Source organism: Typopeltis vanoorti, chromosome 7 (genome assembly GCF_054136105.1).
Source record: "Typopeltis vanoorti isolate ZY-2024b chromosome 7, IOZ_Tvanoo_1.0, whole genome shotgun sequence".
Taxonomy (NCBI): Eukaryota; Metazoa; Arthropoda; class Arachnida; order Uropygi; family Thelyphonidae; genus Typopeltis; species Typopeltis vanoorti.
In genome coordinates this window covers 85274400-85298309 of record NC_143555.1, presented here as the reverse complement: position 1 = coordinate 85298309, position 23910 = coordinate 85274400, and positions in this window count along the sequence as shown.

The following is a 23910-nucleotide window of genomic DNA, read 5'->3' as shown; positions in this document are numbered from 1 at the left end:
ATATTGCACCCACATCACTTGTTGAAATATATGATATTATTAAAAAACTAAAGAACAATAAAGCTCCTGGACCAGACGGTATCTCAAATAAGGTGATCAAACTACTGCCCTGTAAAACTGTAGTGCACTTGACTTTAAACATTGAGGCCATCTTAAGGTTTCACTATTTTCCTTCCATTTGGAAACAGGCTGATGTAATCCCAATTCATAAACCAGGTTAGGACCCCCACCTCCCCCAAAATTATCATCCAATCAGTCTCATCTCCAATCTGGGTAAGGTTGCAGAGAAGGTCATCTTCTCTCGACTTCAAGCCTCTGTAAATTAGACATCATTCCTAAAGAGCAGTTCGGCTTTCAGCAGCACCATAGTACTACCTTACAAATCCATAGAATTCTGAAATATATCACCACCAGCTTTAACTGGCATCCGTGCACAGGCAGTTTTTCCAGATCTATCCAAAGCATTTGACAAAATATGGCATTTCAGTCTGCTATCTCAGCCGGTATCTCACTAAAAATGGTTCATCTAATCCGATCCTGTCTTCAGAATAGATCACTACAAGTCAAAATCAATGGTTCTACCTCATCCCAGCACCATATATTGGCTGGAGTGCCGCAAGGATCTCTACTGGCTCCATTGTTGTTTTCTATATACATGTCAGACATCCCGCACAATTCGATGTTTTCCATCTTGGCCCTGTATGTAGACGATACAGCAATACTAACCAGATCTCTCCGACTACATTTCATTAGCAGAAAGCTTCAAGAAAACCTTCTAAAGTTGGATGGTTGGTTCTCCAAATCGAGATTGGAAGTCAACCCCCAAAAAAGCTCAGCCATTCTTTTCTCGAAAAGGCCAATATCTCCTGCAGGAGACGTATTACTATTCAATACTAAAATTCCCTGACAGACAGAAACAAAATACCTGGGTGTAATGCTCGATAAAAAGCTAACTTTCAACCAACACATCAAGTCTATGTGCGCAAATCCATCTAAAGCCATTGTTCAGATCTATCCACTAATAAATAGAAATAGCGCTAAGTAACAGAATCAAATTGCAGCTATACTAGATGACGATTCGTCCTATCATCACATATGCCTCTCCAGCCTGGAGCCACACCTCTAATACTAACATTATCAAAATACAACGAATACAGAGCAAATGCTCGAGAATGATTCTGAATGCCCCATGTTATGTTCGAAACAGTGAACTTCATAGAGATACAAATATTCCTTGTATTTTCTCCTTCCTACAATCTTTAGCAAGTAATTTCTTCCGAAAGACGTCCATACACCCCAATGATCTTGTGCCGCAAGCTGTAGCATACGAGGTTACAGATATGTTCAAATACAAAAGACCAAAAGTCATTCTAACTTCCTGCAGTGATGCATAATCTCCATGCCCACCCAGGGTGAGCAAACTGCTCATAAATTCTACCCTCATTGTAACCGCAGCAGATAGCAGGGAATATGAAAAGCATCTTGCTTCACCCCTAAAGACATAAATGTCAATTGTCACCTTGGTATTATCCAGGAGTGAGTAGATAGATGAGACCTCAAAGGTCGAAACCGGTCTGGGTAGTGACCTCTTCCCCCATAATGTATAACATCATACATCTTCTAGGAAGATGTGTTTTACACTATGGATAATATTAAGGATAGTGATCAGAACTTTCGCCACCTTTGCAACGAGTTGCCCTAGTGTTGAATCAGGTGTTTAGCTTGCGCTATGATTTGCCAAAAACTTTATAGTTTGCTATATTCCGCATGAAACTCTTTGATTTCCATCTTAGAGTTTCTTATTCAGCTTTCAAATAATGTAGGACTCAATAACCCCTTAATTTAAATAATTAATAAAACAAATGTTAATCCTATTTACAGAGCTGAGCCATGTGCCAGAATGTTAGCATACAACTGGTTACAAATTCAAATGAGACTGTAGTTAAAACCAGAACTAAACTTAAAATAATATTCAGCTGTTTCTAGATGATAAGTTGAGAAGAATTATGAGAATTAGAATATATGCTTTACGTGAGGACTTGAATAGAATGAGTGGATTGGGCACAGGGGATACCAGTTCAATTTTTCTATTGAACTGAGTAATGTCCATAAATACTAACTACATACTGTAGTTAGTATTTATGGACATTACTGAGTTCAACAGAAAAATTTCCCTTCTATTACATGATCAAACCACTTACCAGGAGAATACAAAATTAATTGTCTCATCTTGCTTTAGTAACAGCTGTTCTGACAGAAACTCTCAGTTCTAATACATGTACACTTGTATTATAACTATATTTACTGGCTCACTAGCTATTTTAACTATGATTATTTTATTACTAATATGTAAAATGTTCATTAGTCTATTACCATATCTCTTATTAAGGATTATAGCCGTTCGATTTCTTATTTTTTCTCTTCCAGAATATATAACACAATATTCATCAGACCAAATATCTCCATTTCCTTCCAATTGCACTGCTGATATAACTATAATGTCAATATTCAATCTTCTTAGCTTACTTTACAGTTCTTCCAGTTTTTCTATCCTTAGTAGTAGTGTTCTTACATTCCAATTCTGATGCAAGGATTTTGCTTGTAGATAACTGAATGGGGGGGTTGTTACCCCCATTTTCCAGACATGACTCTTCTTTTTGAAGTTCTGTTTTTGTCACTGTCTATCTGTTTTCTCATGTTTGGTTCCATGCCACTTTATCATGAAAAATATAATGCAGTAGCTTCCCCTTGGTTTCTGCATTGCAGTACCCTGACAAAGTTGTCAATATCTAGACACTGCTCTAACATAATCTTCTTTACAGTGGTTCCACTCATCTATAGTTCTTCTTGTAAAAAATATTGATGGTTACTACTGCCCTCTGTTACGGATATTTATTGACTTCTCTGTCTAGATCTTCCTGTTGGAGAACATGGTTCTTTGCCATACATGGATGATCTTGGTAAGGGAAAGGCTGGGACCCATTTATGAGTTCTTAAAAGATACTTCACCTTACCAAGTTTGTGAGGACCAGTACCCAGTCATCCTTACCCTTACAACCCTAGAACCTCTTAATCCCTACACCTATCCTTATTCTCAGTAATATATATATATATATATAAGTCACCAGATAGGGTATTTTCTCTCTGCTTGGATTGATATTTACCTACTACTTTTCTTGGCATAAATATATCACATTAGTACCTTCCTTGGCATCTAATAAAACTAGACATTCTCTTCAACTCAAGACTGTTTTCCACATACCCAACTACTAACTATGCAAATTCCCTTATCCTTTGGGATGGCACACCTAAAACCTTCTTAAAAATTCTCATTGCTCTCCAGAGAAGAGGAATGAAGCTCATAGATGATATCCCTCCCTTACAGACTCACTTCATTCAACCTCCATTTGGCAGATGCAGTATTTATCTCTGGGTCTGTTCCATAGATACTTCCATGGTCTCAGCTCTGCAGAATAGGCAACTGGGGATATTCAGTTGTTTGCGGATGATGCGAAGCTGGGAAGGATTATTAGTAATAGTGCAGATGTGGTAGCCCTGCAAGAGGATTTGAATAAGCTAGATAGATGGGCAAATGAATGGGGGTGTCAGTTTAATGCAGCAAAATGTAAGGTCTTGAGGTTTGGGACACATCGATGGGATGCTGCTTACTCTATGGGAGGAGTTATACTGGAGGAAGTGGGGGAAATAAGAGATCTGGGGTTGATGATTGATAGAAACCTGAAATTTATGGGACATATTGCAAAGGTGGTGAAGGTAACACAGAGGATTACTGCAATTATGAGAAGGACACTAACCTGCAGAGATAAAATTCTTTACTGTGGAGTAAGGAATATTGCAATGAAGTTCTTCAATATCATGTTCAATTGTTCCATGGTGCTGTAGCCAAAGAATTCATTTTTATGGATGACGATGTCACACCACATCATATACGAAAAGTGGAGATGCTTCTTGCGATCAAGGATATTGATCGAGAGTGGCCAGCAAGCTCCCCAGTTCTCAACTCCAAAGAACACATTTGGGATGCAATAGTAAAACACGTTGCTGCTTGAAATTCTCCTCCAGAAAACAAACAATCCATGTTGCAATATTGTTTGCTCTGAAGGAGGAGGAACGGACCAGTTTGCCTAAAGATCTTCTGAATCATTTAGTGCTAAGCATGGTATGGCATTGTAAGAGCTACATTGCAGTTTGGGGTGGACATGTTCCATATTGAAATGTCTATTCGCATAGTTTTCTATAAGCACTGTACATTAATTCCTTATGGGGGGGGGGGGTGGGGGGGGGGGGGGGTGGGGGGGGGGGGGGGTGGGGGGGGGGGGGGGTGGGGGGGGGGGGGGGTGGGGGGGGGGGGGGGTGGGGGGGGGGGGGGGTGGGGGGGGGGGGGGGTGGGGGGGGGGGGGGGTGGGGGGGGGGGGGGGTGGGGGGGGGGGGGGGTGGGGGGGGGGGGGGGTGGGGGGGGGGGGGGGTGGGGGGGGGGGGGGGTGGGGGGGGGGGGGGGTGGGGGGGGGGGGGGGTGGGGGGGGGGGGGGGTGGGGGGGGGGGGGGGTGGGGGGGGGGGGGGGTGGGGGGGGGGGGGGGTGGGGGGGGGGGGGGGTGGGGGGGGGGGGGGGTGGGGGGGGGGGGGGGTGGGGGGGGGGGGGGGTGGGGGGGGGGGGGGGTGGGGGGGGGGGGGGGTGGGGGGGGGGGGGGGTGGGGGGGGGGGGGGGTGGGGGGGGGGGGGGGTGGGGGGGGGGGGGGGTGGGGGGGGGGGGGGGTGGGGGGAACCAAGAGAAATTGCCAACGACTATCTTAAATTTACAATGGACAGTCTTAGGAAATACAGTGTATTTCCTAACACTCTCCATATACCTGGAAATGATGTGATCATTTACAGGTATATACTGAAAAAACATAGACCATGTGTTTCAAGCATACTAAAAATGTCTTCTTACTATCAAAACTCAGAGTATCTTCATGTAACTCTATCCTACCATATTCTGAAGAAAATACCACATTTTTTGTTGACTAAATAAACACAGATTATGATTCTTCAATGCTATAGACAAATATTTTGCTATGACTGCTAACATCTGTCCTTTGTGGGCAGGTGTAGGATAAAATGCTAACACCTGTCCTTTGTGGGCAGGTGTAGGATAAAATGCTAACACCTGTCCTTCATGGGCAGGTGTAGGATATAATGCTAACACCTGTCCTTCATGGGCAGGTGTAGGATATAATGCTAACACCTGTCCTTTGTGGGCAGGTGTAGGATACAATGCTAACACCTGTCCTTCGTGGGCAGGTGTAGGATATAATGCTAACACCTGTCCTTTGTGGGCAGGTGTAGGATACAATGCTAACATCTGTCCTTTGTGGGCAGGTGTAGGATATAATGCTAACACCTGTCCTTCATGGGCAGGTGTAGGATATAATGCTAACACCTGTCCTTTGTGGGCAGGTGTAGGATACAATGCTAACACCTGTCCTTCATGGGCAGGTGTAGGATACAATGCTAACACCTGTCCTTCGTGGGCAGGTGTAGGATATAATGCTAACACCTGTCCTTCGTGGGCAGGTGTAGGATACAATGCTAACATCTGTCCTTCATGGGCAGGTGTAGGATATAATGCTAACACCTGTCCTTCATGGGCAGGTGTAGGATATAATGCTAACACCTGTCCTTTGTGGGCAGGTGTAGGATACAATGCTAACACCTGTCCTTCTTGGGCAGGTGTAGGATACAATGCTAACACCTGTCCTTCGTGGGCAGGTGTAGGATACAATGCTAACATCTGTCCTTCATGGGCAGGTGTAGGATACAATGCTAACACCTGTCCTTCGTGGGCAGGTGTAGGATATAATGCTAACACCTGTCCTTCGTGGGCAGGTGTAGGATACAATGCTAACATCTGTCCTTCATGGGCAGGTGTAGGATATTACTATTACTATTATTACTATTATTACGGGCAACTCCAGGGAGTCATTGGACTCATCGAGGGAGGCCCCAAATCATATTCATCACAACTATTTGACATTCATACAGTATCTATCATACCTATCATATCTATCATCGTATTCTATCATACCTCGCCTTCAACTCATTCACTGTCACAGCATCCACCACAGACTCAGGGAGCGCATTCCACTCATTCACTACTCTAAAAGTAAAGAACCCAGATCTAACACCTTTACTAACCACACTTTTGCCCAGTTTCCATGGATGTCCCCTAGTCCTCCCACAACCAGCCCTGTTCTCAAAAATATCTTCTGAATTAATTTTATAGAAACCCTTCAGTAATTTGAATGTCTCAATCATATCTCCCCTCCTCCGCCTATCAACCAATTTTTGCAACCCATAAATCCTCAACCTGTTCTCATACGGTTCATTCCACAGACCTGCTATCATCTTAGTCACTCGCCTCTGGATCCTCTCCACCTCCTCCCCATCAAGAAGAAACCTAGGTGACCAAATCTGAGCACAGTAGTCTAGATGGGGTCTTATCAAGGCTCGATACAGAGGAACAATAACCTGCTTGTCTCTGCTTGTCATCGTATTCTTCAGCAACCAAGTGATTTGATGAGCTGTTTTGGTCACTTGCAATGTGTCCCCTAAATTTCAATTCCTTATCTACCAACACTCCTAAATCTCGTGCCTCATCAATTTCCTGGAGCACGGTTCCACCAATGCAGTAAACTGCCACCAATCTTTTCACCCCAAAATGCATAACCTTACATTTTGTCACATTACACTGACATCCATTCTCCTTAGCTCAGACCTCCAATCTATCCAAATCATCCTGCAAAATTTTGACGTCATCTGCATTCACTATTGCCCTACCCAACTTCGCATCATCTGCAAACAAATGAATTGTTCCTCTCAGATCATTTCCTATATCATTTATGAACAAATTAAACAGCAGTGGTCCAAGAACAGATCCTTGTGGCACACCACTAGTCACAGGCCGTCTTGTGGACTCTACTCCCGAGTAAACCACTCTCTGATATCTCTCCGTCAACCACCTTCCTATCCATCTCACCAACCCTATGTCCATTCCCATATGCTGCAATTTACTGATTAGAATTCCATGTGCAATCCTGTCAAAGGCCTTGGCAAGGTCCAGTAGAATCACCGTAAACCCATTACCCTTATCCAGTTCAGCCGTCACTGTGTTATAATACGTCAGCAAGTTACTGAGGCATGACCTACCCTTCACAAAACCATGCTGTCCCCGATACAGTATCCCATTTTCTTCTATCCAATCTTGTATTTTCCTCTTGACTATTTTTTCTAAGACCTTGACAATGATTCCTGATATGCTAATCGGTCAGTAATTTACTACAGCAGTCTTGGAACCACCTTTATGCAGTGGAACTATTTTCCCCTTTCCACCCGCTCGGGACTAACCCACACCCGAGACTCAAATTAAACAAAATGGTCAAGGGTACTGACAATTCTTTAGCTGCTTCTCGTACAACACGAGCTGGTATACCATCCAATCCCACAGATGTATTGACATTGAGGTTATGCAATAGACTACTCACCTCCACTTCATTAACCACAATTCCCGTATAATCTACTGGTTTATTCGTTTCTGCAATGTCACCACCTGGATGATATACTTTTGCAAAGTGCTCGCTCAGTAACTCAACTATCTCAACTGATTCAGTTACCTCCCTACCATCGGCATTCTTTAAAATCAATCTGCCATGTACATTTTTCCTTTTACTTGCTACATATCTAAAAAACTGTTTAGGATTCTCTTTAGCCTGCATGGCCAATGTTCTTTCGTAATCCTTTTTTGCTTTTCTTACCACACTCGTCACCCTTCTGGCCTGTGCTTTATACCGTTCATGTGCCTGCCGGTCACCCTTCTCCTTAAATTCCCTCCATAGTTGTTTCTTTTTTTGCAACTCAATCTTAATGGTGTTATTCATCCATTTAACCCCTACTTGATTTATTATTCGGACTCTAGGTATACAGTCAGCCATTGCTTCATGCAAGCACTTCTTAACTACCTCCCATGCACTATCAACTTCTAGTCCTTGCAGTTGTACATGCCATGGCACTGAACCAATCAAACTCCTAAGCTTGTCATACTTTCCAGCCCGATAATTCCACATGTACCCTGTCTTAATTGAAAATTCTACTCCTTTAGCCACCTCCAAAGTTAAGACCCTATGATCACTCTCACCGATTGGTGGCAATGTGGTCATATTTGTTACAGCCAAATCCTCAGATGTAATTACTAGGTCAAGCACTCTCTGACCCCTAGTATTTTCCATTACATGCTGTCGCAGATAGTTATCCCTTAATAACCGCATAAAATCCAGTTCCTTCCTCCCGTGTGTCCTCTCCTCACTCCAATCAATGCGACCATAGTTGAAATTTCCCATAATAATCACCCTCCTTCCACCCATTTCTTCTATTTGCTTGTGCATACTGTCACCACCATCTTTTCCATCACCTGGTCTATAGCAGCACCCAATTGTATATTTAGTTCTGCTAGCCACAATCTCACACCAAATGGCCTCAAATGTGCTCTTTTCTCTATCCTGCAATTCAACTTCTATTCTCCTTGGCTGGAGCTCATCAGCTATCATCAACAATACTCCTCCCCCCATTTTATTCTCTCTGTCATTCCTGAACACACTATACCCATCACATTCAATCCCACTAGTTATATCATCTACAGTCAGCCATGTTTCACTAATACCTATAACCTGTGGTCTGGAAGTGCCAACCATGGCCAAAAACTCTTCCTTCTTGTTCCTAATACTCCTAGTATTAGTGTACATGAATTTAAGACCCCCATTAGCCCCAACCATACCTTGACGCCTTATATTAACTATCCCACTCAGATTTGTTGTCCTTATTTGCTCTGGCATATTATATTCATTCTTACATTCAACTGCCTCTATAAGGTCTGTATCTCTACTCCCCCCCCCCTAACAAATCTAGTTTCCCTGAATTTGCACATCCACTACATTCAGCAACACTTTCTCAAGTCTTCTTACACCGTAACCATTCAAATGCAAGCTATCCATCTTATATAGATCCTTTCGCCCATCAAACTCACTCCACACATCCACAAATTCCACACCACTCGTCATACATAACCCACGCATAAAGTCATTTGCAATTATAGCCCTCCTTTTAAACATTTCACTGTCATACCGTGGCAAATGACTAATCATTCTAACTCTCTCACTCTTTTCTTTTGCTACCTCAAACAATTCATTCAGGTCTTCTATCATTTCCATTTTATCTCCTTTCAAATCATTCGTACCTACCACAACAATCATTTCTTTCACCCTTTCCTTTTGCTCTCTAATATAATGCTAACACCTGTCCTTCATGGTGTCGGATGCAGGTGTAGGATACAATGCTAACATCTGTCCTCCATGGGCAGATGTAGGATATAATGCTAACATACACCCTAAACAGGTGGATGTTTGATATATATATATATATATATATATATATATATATATATATATATATATATTGCTAATATCTACCCTAAACAGGTGGATGTATGATATATATATATATATATATATATATATTGCTAATATCCACCCTAAACAGGTGGATGTTAGCATGTAAACATCTGTTCTAAAGATGCTGATGTGAGAATGTTGATGATATGACAGTAATGGTTGATACATATGATCTGAGAGGTGTGAATTGGTGATGAGAGAGATTTGAAGTTATTGTTAAGAGCTGTGCAGCAGAAAGGTGTGAGACGGAAGACAGTTAGTGTTTTACTCAGATGTGATTATGCAGAATTGAGAAGAGTAGCAATATTGAATTGCATGATGTTGAGAATGCGTGGAAAAGAGATCTGGAATATGTGGATGCTTGGAGTGCGTTTCAGGATAGAAGAGAGCTGTATGAAAGATATAGACTGCATTTAAACATGGAAGGATGTGACATCTGCAGAGATTGTTGTACCAAGGGGAAAGTGAGTTAAGACAGGGGAACCACAGATGCCAGGGTGTGTGTAGTATTTTGCAGAGTCAAGTGGAGTCTAGAAGGAATGATAATGCACTGTTGTTTCTCGATATAAATGTCAAAGTATCATAGAAGTAAAAGAAATGAACTGGTGGCATTGATATCCTCAGCCTGTCCGAAGATTACTGTAATCAGTGAAATGTAGTTTACTGAAGAAGATGTCCTGACAAGAATAGAAGTAGAAGGGTATAGCATATTTTGGCAGGATGGGGGGGGGAAACAAGGTAGTTGAGCAATACTTATTATATATTATGGGTTAAGTTCTTTGTGGGTGGAGAATTTGGAAGGAAATGGCACTGAAGTTTTGAAAATGTATGTTGTGTGGGGAAGGTGGGCAGGACAGGATATTTAGTAATATTTTGCTATATAGCCAGAGAAGGACAAGCAGGAAATGTTTAGGTAGATCAGTTTGGTCAGTGCAAGGTGAGTGAGTGTTATGTGAGATTTTAACTATAGTAATGTAATTCTGACAGAGGAAGCAGCATACACTAGTAAGGGAATGGAATTTCTGGAATTCTTGAGAGACAAATGTCTCGGGCAACATGAAGATCGAGAGTTTAAGATTTGGTCCATGCATCAGAGGAGCTCATTGTAACTGAAATGTCAATCTTTCCTCCCCCCCCCCCATTGGTGAGAGAGTGACCATGCAGTCTTGACTTGGAGATTGAAGAGACATGCAGAAATTTCAAGGAGAAACGAATTTATATGGCATATGACTATAATAATCTTAGAACTAAGTTTAGGGTAGTTCATGGATGGAAGAATTGCAAGGGAGAGGGGCAAGCAATGCAAGGAGGTTATTGAAGAAATATTTATCAACAGCAATGTCAAACAGCATTCCTTAAGTGAAAAAAGATAGAACAATTTGGTGAAAAGTGGATGATTAATGAAATCAGACATGAAATGCAGATGAAAAAAAGGTTGTGGAAAAGTATAAAGAGAGGGATGGAGAGCAGATGCATGAGAAATGTAAGACTGAAGCCAGAAAAGTGACTAAAAAAAACAAAAGTAGAATATGAGGAGACATTAGCTCTACAGTCCAAAGAAAATCTGAAGGAATTCTTTCATTATGTGGCCAGCAGGAGGAGAAATGATTATAGACAAATGACCCTGTTAGATGGAAAAGAAGATAAAGTGACCAGTCCAGATGATATAGTGGAGCTGTTTAACGATCAATTTATTTGGGCATTTTATTCTGGAAGAATGGGAAAGCTTAGAAGTGCATGAGGAGAACATGTTTCAAATATTGACAAAGCTGTGTTTTGAGAGAATGCACAAAGGAACTGACAGCTCCATTGACTGTTCAGTGAAAAACCTAGCAACTTGAAATACACCTAGTGAGTGGAAAGAAGGTAAGATAGTGTTGTTGAAAAAGGGTGGTGGTAGACTGCATGTATTAAACTATAAACCAGTTTGTATTTCTTCTGTGGTTGTTAGGGTTTTGTAAAAGGGATCATATACAAAATTAGGCAGAGGAGGGTAATATCCATGAAAATCAGTATGGATTTATTAAAGGGCAAGGGTGTTTCAGTAATTTGACAAGAGCAGTTGAGTGGGGAAATTTTTTTCATCAACATAGAAGGCAGATGACAAAGAAAAATCAAACCTAGTCCTTATTGGAGTTCTAAAGAGCAGAGCATGAAATGGATACCAGGCATGTAAAAATGTTTCAGGAAAACCTGGAAAAAAAGAGCAAGCTAATAATCCCCTTAAGTAATTGCTCAATTCTGTTCAGGACTGGCAATTACTAATGCCATATTGCAACATAAGGATGTGCAAAAATTCACTTGGAGAGAAGATCATTTCAAAAAAGAAGTCTTATTGATTATGTTGTTGTAGTGATATCTTCACATTCATTCAGAATACAATAGTGAATTTGAAATAGGAAGTGATCCTCCATCTAGTTTAAAGCAGATAAAAATGAATATCATATTGAAAAGAAAAATATGTGTAAAAGAGAATCAAAGTTGAGGAAGGTAACTTTCAGAATTGAGCTGTGGATTACCAGAGTGAGAAAAGCATTAGAAACCATTCAAGTAAAATGCAATCTCATGTATGTATATATATATATATATATATATGAGATATAAAATTTACAATGGCAATTCAGGCCTAGTCTGATGGTCAAATTCTGATTGACTGGAGCAAATTTCTCATAGTATTATCTATAAAAAGAGAAATAATATTGAATATGAGACCAGTGTGCATATCATGTGTAGTGGTGAAGGTGTCAAAAAGGCTGGTTAGAGCCAGAATACAAACCTGGATTGAAGAGAAAGGAAATCTTTCGAGAGAAAGCATAGATTTGCTAAGGGGAGGTCATGCTTTAGTAATTGGTTATATTTTATAATAGGGTGACTAGAGTACTGTGGTTTATCTGGCTTTTGCTAAAGGATTTGATTGAGTATCATACTGAATTGAGAAAGATGGGGATGGATAGTCATTTGGTGGCTTGGTTATAAGAATGATTGACTCATAGAAGCCAGAGAGTGATATGTATGGAAGTGGAATGCCCCAAAAAAAGGAAGGTGACAAGTGCAGCACCACAGAGTTCTGTTTGGAACCACTGTTGTTTAACTTATATATCAATGATATAGTTCACAGTGTGAAAGGAGATATTTAGTTGTTTGCTGATGATATTCAATTAGGAAGAGCAATGTCAAGAAGTTTCAGACATATTTTGTTACAAGAGGATTTGAATATATTTGGGTTGAAGAATGGAGATTTTAATGTTATTGAGTGTAAAATTATGCAGCTTAGTATGAAGATGGAATGAGGTTTACCATAATTGGAAGAACTTTGCTCAGGAGGTGGGGGGGGGATCAAGGTGGATAAGGAAGTTGAAGGGATATATTACAAAAGTTGTAAGAATTATCCAGAAAACAGCTGATATAATGCAAAGAACACTGCATCTATGAATAAAGGAGGTGATAGTTCCACTCTATAAGGTACTAATTAGGCCTTATGTGGATTTCTGTGCACAGATCTGGTTGCCTGGGTATACTGGTGATAAGGAAACATTGAAGAGAATGCAGAGGCAAATAACTAAGACTGTCTCAGGACTCTGGAATATTGAGTTTTAGGACAGACTGAGGAAATATGGTCTTGAAAGCTTGGGAGATAGGAGGAGGAGGGATGATATAATTGAGACATAAGTTGGTGAGAGCCTATCAAATACATACAGGGGGAATTACTGTATAGGATAATGGGTGATATGAGAATGAAAGATAATTCCTGGAAACTGTACAAAGGTCATGAGAATAAGGAAGTGAAAAGGAGATTTTTGCTTGGCAGGTGTAATGAGTGTAATGCACTTCCAGAGTGGGTAGTGAGTGCTCCAAAATTAAGTGTATTCATGGTCAGGTATGATTGTTATTGTGGTCTATGAGTGTTCAACCTTCCACTGTGAGTCTTCAGACTCCATGGAGGCTTCAAAGTGATACTAGTAATAATACTAAACTCTGAAGAAAACATTTTGAATGCCAGGAAAGCAAGTGATAAAGAAATATTCAAAAACAAAAAAATTCGCACTTCAGAGTCAACCCAAGAAGTTAAAGAGAAAAAAAAATGCATTATCAAAAGTTCTTAGCTAGTAAATCAGTATGTGTCCTTAGAAAATACAAAAGAAAACTGAAATTTAGGAAAGTTAAGTGATGTGTAAAAATAGCTAAACAAAAGACTTCAGAAGGTTTTGAGGAATACAGAAGATAAATATCAAGAAGATTGTTCAGAAGGCTACTCAGAAAGCTTAGAAATAGAGAAAAGAGTGGCAGAGAGGAATCAGATGGTAAAGATAGTCAAGAAATTATAGGAACTAAATAACCAAGGATCTGCATTCATGTTTTGTGCACATAGAGGGAGGGACTTTTATTCCCACCAATGTCATTACAGTATTTTGAGGACTTGGGATGAATCTTTTCTATTTTCTTTTTTCCCCCCATCTCTTGCAGAATGGGAACACCAAACATATTGACACTTAAAAAGGAGGAGTTAACAATTAGTAGATGTTATGATGGACAGGAAATTAGATGTCTTGGGTTTGAAGGATAAATTGACATAACAAGGAAAGAAAAATTTAAGCATTATTTGAAGAACACTGGGAAGATATTATTCAGAATAAGAGTGCAATCATCTTAGGAGATCTTAATGCACAGGTCTGAGAAGAAAGAACAGGAATAGAAAAAAAAAATTTGGGGCCCATTTGGTTTTGGTCAAAGAAATGAGGAAGGATCAAAATTGGAAACATCTGGTTTCAAAAAAGACAAAACCACAGAATTAAAAATATGTAGCTGGAATGGTGGGCAAAAATCAGTAACACATTATATCCTCTCTGATAAAAAATGGAGCAAGGTAGTCATGGACATCGAAGGTTTGCCTTCAGTTGCTTTAGATTGAGATCATAAGCTTCTTATAGCCACTTTTAGTCTGTTAAATGCTGGCCTGGCTGGCCGAGTGGTTAGCGCATCCGCTCTCCAGCCAAAAGGCTACGGGTTCGAATCCCGCTGTGCGCATGGATGTTTGTGATTGTCTGTGGAAAAACTAGTGGTGATAGTTGGTGGTAGATGGCGTTGGTGTAGTTGCGGTCAGTTAGTGGATCGACAGCTGTAGAGCAGGTGCCCTCCCTCGATGAGTCTTTGGACTCCCTGGAGGTGTCAAATAATAATAATAATAAAGATGAAAGCCATAATGAAAAAAAATTGGAATCAATACAATGATGAGAGAGGGAGAGAGATAATAAGGAAATAAGTCAACTGATTAGAGCTTCTGGTAGAATAGAATTGAAATGGTTATGTGATATCTTTAAACTGATCTGGAGAAAGCAGGCGATACTCGATAAATTGGGCCAAAGTAATTATTGTTCCAACATATGGAGGCTCAAGAAGGGAGTGTAGTAACTACAGAGGAATAATATTAACGTCTCATTTTGCAAAAGTTTATGAAAGGATGATGGCAACAAGAATAACAGATAATACAGAGAAAGGCCTAAAAGAGGAGCAGTTTGGTTTTAGAAAAGGGTGATCGGCCACTGATCTGATTTTTGTTTTAAGAGAAATGATGAAAAGACACTAGAAAGTTGAAAAAAGTCTGTTAATGGCATTTCTTCATTTGGAAAGACTTTTAAATAGGTTCAATGGGAAAAAGTCTGGAAAAGATAGGCATAGAAACAGAAGAAACAGTCATGATAAAGAATACGATAAAGAATCTAAGAGCAGTGTGTCACTCTTCCCTAACTAGTGTCTAAGAGCCACTAGTTAGGGAGAGTGATCATGTAGTTTTGACATGGGGAGTGGCTAGCCAGGTACAAGCTTCATGAAACAAGAGATGTATGTGTGAAATTACAAAGCAGGAGACTATGATAAATTAAGGGAACAGATTGGTGATGTACAGTGGCTCAATCAGTTGAAAGGAAGAAAAATCAGTAGCCTGGGAATTGGTCCAAAATCAATTACTAATAGCGATGTTAGATTGTATTCCTAAGGTTCAGAGAATAAAGTAGGATTGAAGTGGATTGCCCATGAAATTATGCAGGAACTTCTGAGAAACAGTATGTTATGGAAGAGATATAAAGAACAGACTACCCATCAATAGCACAAGGAGTATAATGTGCAAGCTGAGAAGGTGACAAGTGTAGTAAGGAAAGACAAACTGACTAAAGCAGTAAAGCAAAACCCTAGAGAATTCTGTAGTTATGTTGCTAGTAGAAGAAAGGGTAAATATAGAAGACTGACTTTAGTTGCTGGAGATAGAACATGAGTCACATCTGATGAAGATATGGTTGAAATACTCAATGTTTAATGAGTATTTCATTAGTGTATTTCATGTGTGAGGGGAAGGGGAACTGAGAGTAGTGTTGAAAAGGAAGGAGAACAGAAAACTGACAGTTCAAGAATGGAAGCTTTCAGAATATTAAGTAACCTAGATGTTAATGCTATAGGAGTTGATGGGATATCACCATGTCAAATATGTAGGTGTGCTACATACTGTATTTGCCGGCGTATAAGACACACTTTTTTCCTTTGGAAATAAGTCTGAAAAACAGGGTGCGTCTTATATGCCGATACTCACAGAATAGATGTTAAAAATCAACTCAAGGAATTGAAAACTCAGTTAGCTGTAATTCCAGGAGGTCTAACTAGTCAGCTTCAACCTTTAGATGTCTGTATTAATAAATTTAAGGGATTTATGAAGGACAAGTGGAACAGCTGGATGCAGTCTTCAGATTTTGAGGTTACGCCACCAGGAAGAAAGAAGAAGCCTAGCATTTCGCAAGTTTGTGAGTGGGTCAAAGCTTCATAGGATGCTGTGAAAACTGAGACAGTGGTTAAATCATTTAAGAAGTGTGGCATTAGTAATGCACTGGATGCAAAAGACAATTTGTTGTATGAGGACTCGGATTCTTATTTAGAAGAGGTTTCAAGTGTCTCTTCATTTAGCTCTGGAGATGAATTTATGGGTTTTGATGAAGAAGATTAAAAGGTGGGTACTCTCTCCTAGTTAGATTAGGTATTTATTGAAAGTAGACCTACTTATTACTTTATATTTGAAATACTGTAAATTCATTATAATATTCAGTGATAAAGTTTTTTTCCTAAAAAAAAGTGTACAAAAAAAGGGGGTGCGTCTTATATGCTGGCAAATACGGTATTTGAATGTGCAGAAGAGCTTGTGGTGCCCTTGGTTGTTCAACATAAGTCTCACAACAGGAACAGTCCCAGAAGAGTAGAAAGAAGGAAAAATAGTGCCACTGCATAAGGTAGAATTCAAGTCAGCAGTATTAAACCATGGGTCATTGTGTATATCAAGTGTAGCGGTGAAGGTGTTAGAGACAGAATGCAAACCTGGATTGATGAGAATGGAAATCTTTTGTAAGATTTGTTAAGGGGAGGTCATGCTTTAATAATTTGGTTATGTTTTATAACATGGTGACTAACATATTGGATGGGGGGGGGGAGGAATGCTTATACAGTGATTTATTTGGATTATTTTGATAAAGCATTTGATCAAGCACTACATAATAAACTACTGTCATAGTGAAGAATTTATGGAAACACAACTCATGTGTTAGAATAATTACTTTACTTAACATTAGGAAAGTAACATTCAACATTCTGACCTCTGTATTGAGGTCATCATCAAGGAAAAATGCATATGTACATATATAAGATACAAGCTACAATGACACTGCACTATACAAAAGTAAGATGGATTTAAATGCTTGTTAATCATTTAACCTAGCTTGAACTCTGTAGAAATCAAATAAAATAGATAAAAAATAAAATTAAATAAATATAAAAATTAAATTTTTTTAAAAAATAAAAATATTCCATTTATATTTTATTTTATTTATTTATTGCTATTTTATTTGATTTTTTTAAAATTTTATTTTTTATTTTATTCTAACACATGTGTTAGATTCATCTAACACATGTATGATGACCTCAATACAGAGGTCGAAACGTCAAAGTTACTTTCCTAATGTTAAGTAAAGTAATTATTCTAACACGTCTGTTGTGTCTCCATAAATTCTTCACTATGAATGCTGACCACCATGTAACCTTAAAAGAAAGAATGATAAACTACCGTTGAAATTGGGCAAGATGGAAATGGATAGTCATTTGGTATCTTGATTACAAGGCTGGTTGACTAATAAGGAGCCAACGAGTTATGTATGGAGGTACAGTGTTCCAAAAAAAGAAAGGTCATAACTGAGGTGCCACAGAGTTCTGTTCTGGGACTGCTGTTGTTTAACTTACATATCAATGATATAGTTAGCAATATGAAATGATATATTCAGTTGTTCACTGATGATGTTAAATTAAGAAATCAATGTCAGGAAGTTCTGATGTGTTGTTGTTACAAAAGGATTTGAATAGGTTGGTAGTTTGGTCTGAAGAATGGGGATGTCATTTCAATGTTGCTGCATATAAAGTTATGCACTTTGTCTAAAGAAGATGGAATAAAGTTTACCATATTATTTACCGTAGATCTGGGCATCTTGGTAGATATGAAACTAAAGTTCTTGGGACACATCACAAAAATTGTAAGGGTTACCAAACAATTGTTGTTATAATTTGGATTTCTGTACACAGATCTGGTAACATGGCTATATTGGTGATGAGAAACATTGGAGAGAGTGCAGAGGTGAATAAATAAGTCTCAAAACTGGAGGACAGATTGAGGAAATGTGGTCTTCAGAGCTTGGTGGATAGGAGGAGGAAGGGGGCGATATGATTAAAACATATAAGCTGGTGAGAGGAGTCTACCAAAAAATAGGTACAGGGGAATTATTGCCTAGAATAATGGGTGCTGTAAGAATAAGAGGTCATTCCTGGAAACTGTACAAGGTCATGTGAGAAAAGATGTGAAAAATAGATTTTTTGCTTGGCAGGTGATAAATGAGTGGAATGCCAGAATCGATAGTGAATACTCCAATACTATATGTGTTCAAAACAAGGTATAAGAGTATTATGGTCTGTAAGTGTTTGACCTCCTGTGATAAGTCTTTGGACTCTATGGAGGCTTGAAGTAATACTAATATTAAAAATGTAGATATCAGAAAGAACACAACATTGTTAGCATTCAGGACTGCATGAGAAGAGCTAATCTAAGGTGGACATGTCACCTCAGCAGAATGGGAAAGGAAAGCAAGTGTTTTTTGCCTGGAAGGTAAGAAAAAGACCCAGATGAAGACCAAGTTCTAGGTGAATTGACATGGTAAGTGTCTTAGAATATATAACATAAAATAACATATTAATCTGGAGGAAACAAGATGTTAGTAATGATATGAACTTTTCATGTAGTGTAGTACTATCATAATATATCCTGTGGACCCCCACAGGAACATATAAAAGTTTGATGACGATGAGATAAACCGTATAAAGTCATGGAGCTTATAAGGTTTTTAAAAAAAGTGCCTGGAATAGCTTTTCTATTTGCAAAAAAAGTTCATAAGGAGATTACAAGCTTAAGCAGGATTCAAACTCAGAGCCTGCGTGGTAAACACACAGTAGCTTTTACCAGCTGAACTACTGCGTACACTACAGTTGTATGTTGAGAACAGGATTTCCATATATAACTGAATATAGGAAATCAAGCATAATATGAAATTAGGTTTAAGGCAAAGGTGCATGCTAATCTTCTGTTATTAATTACTTATATCAATCACATTAGAAGTGCAAGTAGTTAAACCTGATACTAAAATAAAATATACTATAATTAGCCCTTAAACTCTTTGCATAAGATATTCTTCTTATTATTCTTCTCATCTGTATGGTGACGGACTGAGTCCCCCCTTTGTACAATCTCTCCAAATGGTTCTACTTCTAGTCTTCTTGAACATAGTAATGAAGTTGGGGAATTCACCTCTTTCTTTTAAGGATCTGAGCCAACTTTTCCTCGATCTTCCAGGTGTTTTCCTGTGTTTCCATTTAGCACGATGTGTGGAAGTCTGTGAGGAGGCATTCTATGGACATGGCCAAACCAACAGAGCTGTTGCTGAAAAATAATGTCTGTGAGGTTGTCCTGGTAGTTGAGATCTTGCTTTACTTGTTCTGTGGTTTTATGTTCAAACCAGTGTGTTTTATTTTTCTTAGGCACTTCCCCTCAAATGCACTTATTTTGAGTTCCTTCTTAGTGAGTCACCATTCACTTCCATATGTTGCTGTAGGGATGATCATGGCTTTGAATATTTTGATTTTAAGATGCTTCGAGAGTTTGTAATTGTTCTATATTTTGTTTAGTTTATTCCTGTTTGAACCATCCAATGTTAATTCTGTGTTTTACTGTTTCAGTGCTGTCTAAATTGTGTTTAATGGTGCTTCCTAAGTAGACAAAAGATTTTACTTGTTCTAGAATTTGGTTCTCCAGGGTTATCATTGAGATGTTTTCAGCTTCTCTTCCTATTTTCATTATTTTGGTCTTACTGCTGTTGATCTTCATTCCAAAGTTTTTACATGCTTCATTTAAAAGATAGACTGTTTTGTCTCATTGTAGTTTGGATACTGCCAGGATTACTATATCATCTGCATTTGATGTTTCTTCCATTTATATTTATCGCTGGTTCATTGTAGATTTCCTAGCATATTTCCTCTAGGTATATGTTGAATACGTGTGGTGAAAGTGATCAGCCCTGCATAATTCCTTTTTCTATCTTAAATTTTTCTGTTTTTATATTATTAAATCTGATGAGTGCTTTCTTTTGTCTTTGTAAAAGTTTTAAATGAAGGTCAACAATTCAGAGTCTATTGATTTAGAGTTCAGGATATTGATCAATTTGTCTCTGTCTATAGAATCAAAGGCTTGTTTAAAGTCCATGAAGCTGCAGTACAGTGGTAGATTGTGTTCCCAGCACATTTCTGTTATAGTATTAAGTGTGAAGATCTGATCAATTGTAGTTCTTGTAGATGTGAAACCAGCTTGTTCCTCCTTGGCAACTTCTTCCATTAATTTATGCATGCAGTTTTGTATAATTAGAATGAATATCTTGTAGCTATGATTTAAAAGGATGATAGTTTTCACATTTTTGTTTGTCACCTTTTTTTATGGATGGGTATTGTGATCCCAGTTTTTTAATCCTTAGGTATTTCTCCTGAAAATAAAATTTGGTTAAAATGTTTCAATAAATATTTTGTGGTTCCCTGGCCTCTGTGTTTCCAGAGTTCAGTATGAATTTAGTCAATTCCATGAGTTTTGGATGTTTTCATTTGGTTTATTGCTTTAAGTGGCTCATCTTTTAGGATAGCAGGTGTTCTTTCTTTTTCTTTACTATTTGATGCATCCCATGTTTGGTTTCTTTGAAACAGTGTTTGGTGGTATTCTTTCCATATTTTTTGTATATCTTGAATCATGCCAGTTTCTATATTAATAGAATCTTTCATTTTTAAAGGGATGTTATTATATTCTTTGGTTAGATGTTTTATTATTTTGTAAACAGTTTTAATGTCATGTTTTTTATTTGCTTCCTCACATAGTTTTACTTTTTCTTCTAACCATGATTCCTTTGACACTTTGCACATTCTGTTGATTTTATTTTTTTGGCCTTTTATAGTGTTGTCTACTTTCTTTGGAATTATTCTGATTTAATGTGTTTTTAGCCTCTTTTTTTCTTCTAGGAGTTTTAAGATTTCAGCCATTAAACCAATTGTTATTTGGTTTGATGCTTAGAATCTTGATAGCTGTGTGTTTGACTATTGTTCTTCCCTGCTCCATGCAGTTTCTACATTAGCAAAGGGTATGTTTTGCAGTTCTGTTTCTATGGTATTTTCATATAATTTATTTATATGTTCTTTATTTGCTTATATCTATTAGGTTACAGTTGCTCTTTGGAATGTTATTTTTCAATTTTAATTTAATCTTTGCTGAGAGGACATAATGGTCAGAGTCAAAATCGGGCTTTTTTTTAGGGCTTTGACATTCTGGACTGATGCTTTCCATTTATTTCTTATTAAAATGTAGTCAATACAATTTTTGGTGACTCCATCCAGTGATGTCCAAGTATATTTATAGGAAGGCCTTTGGTAGAATTTGGTGTTGGAAATTAATAGATTATTTTATTAGTGATATGGATAAGAGAATGGCTCAGGGAGAGATACCAGATAGTCGTGTATGAGGAGCAGAGTCCAGGATGAGGCAGGTGACCAGTGGTGTGCCTCAGGGCTCTGTGCTGTTATTGTTTAATTTGTACATAAATGATATAGGAAATGGCTTGAAGGGAGATATTCAGTTGTTTGCTGATGATGCAAAGTTGGTAGTGCAATTAAAAATCAAGAGAGTTTGCAGGATGATTTAAATAAGCTGGCAAAATGGGCAAAAGGTAATGGATGTCAGTTCAATGTGAAAAAGTGGAAAGTTATGCATTTTGGGATCAAAAGATTACCAGCTGTGTACTACATTGATGGAACAGTACTCCAAGAGGTTGATGAGACTATGGACTTGGGGGGTGTTGGTGGATAGGGAGATGAAGTTCAGAGGACACATCACTAAGGTGTCCAAGATTGCACATAGGATTACTTGGTTATTGAAGAACACACTAACATCCAGAGATAAAGAGGTTATTATTCCCCTTTATAAGGCATTGATACCTCCACATTTGGATTACTGTGCTCAAGTCTGGTCATCTGGATTCCTTGGAGATGAGGAGGTTGTGGAGAGGGTTCAGAGGAGTGACTAAGTTGGTGAGTGATGTAAAAAATGCTCCCTACATTGATAGATTGAGAGCTTGTGGATTGCAGAGGTTGGTTGATAGGCGGAGAAGAGGGGATATGATAGAAACATTTAAATTACTAAAAGGTTCTTATAAGATTGATGCAGGGGAAATATTTCAGCTGTGTGATAGTGATGGAAGAACAAGAGGTAATCCCTGGAAATTAAGGAAAAGTGTGGTTAACAAGGGTGTGAGAACTAGATTTTTCACCTGGAGGGTGGTGAATGAGTGGAATACATTGCCTGACTCAGTTGCGAGTTCTTCGTCTGTAAATTAATTCAAGAAGAGATATGATGGATATTGTTTTGATACTTTGGGTCTCCTGTGATGAGTCTACAGACTCCATGGAGATACACGTAATAATAATAATAATAATTATTATTATTATTATTGCATGACACCTCCAGGGAGTCCATTGACTCATCGAGGTAGGGCACTTACTCTACGACTCTCTGCCTCCACCACTCAACTCACCAACCAACTACAGCAAACTGCAACTACAATCATCATCTACACCAACGCCATGTGCCGCCCACCACTAGTATTTTCACAAGTAATCGCAAACATCCATGCCCTCGGAGGAATTCGAACCCGCATTTTGTTTGCAGAACTCAAGTAATTTTTCTCCTCTGTTATTTCTCTCATCCATTCCGAATTTGGCCATTACATCTTTCATATCTGGTGAGTATTTCCCTATTTTGGAGTTGAAATCTTCCATGACTATTAAGATATCTTTCATTAGTTTTGTTTATGAAGTCTTGTAGTTTGTGATAGAAGACATCTTTTATCTTCATCATCATGTGAATGGTCCAGTGCATAGATCTGGATTATTTTTTATGTATATCCCCTCTTCCTTAGCATAAGATATACTCCTAAATAAATCCAGTACAAGTCTTCAGGACTCTTTAACTAATTTGAGTCATTGCTATGACAAAAAGTTATAAAAATCAGCAGATCAGAATCATCCTGAAAAGTTATATATGAAAACTGATAATAAAATATTATATTATTATAATATATTATTTATTATAGTATAATAAATTATAATATTTATTATAATTTGGGAAGATTCACATTAAAGTTTATGTAAACAAAACCTAGCAGACATCTCCTTAAACTTATTTACTGTTATAGCACTCAACTAATTCTGGCAACTCTTGCACAACTGCTATGCATGACCCCCTAGTTCTCTGTTTATTATATATATAAAATTTTTTCCTTTGCATCAATTTTATAAAATCTACTTCATATCCCCTCTTTTCCACCCATCAACTAAACTTTGTAACTCAGCCACTTAGGTATCTCTACTTGTTAGTGTGGTTTTCAGCATTCAAGTAATCCTTTGGGCTATTTTACCAACTTTTGCAATATGTCCTCTGAACTTTAACTCTGTCCACCATTATCCAGAAGTCCCTAACCTCATCAGTTTCCTGCAATCCAGTACTACTGCTCACAACACCAATTTATTTAAATCAATTACTGCAGAATATCTTCCTCACCTTTATCAACTACTGCCAACCTTAGTTTTGTATCATCAACAAACAACTGAATATCCACCTCTTAAATCATTGATATATAAAATAAAGCATAGTCACCCTAGTACAGAACCCTGATGTGCTCCTCTAGTCACCATCATTCTCCTAGATTCCACTCCACCATATACTACTATCTTGTGTCTCTCTCTCTCTCATCC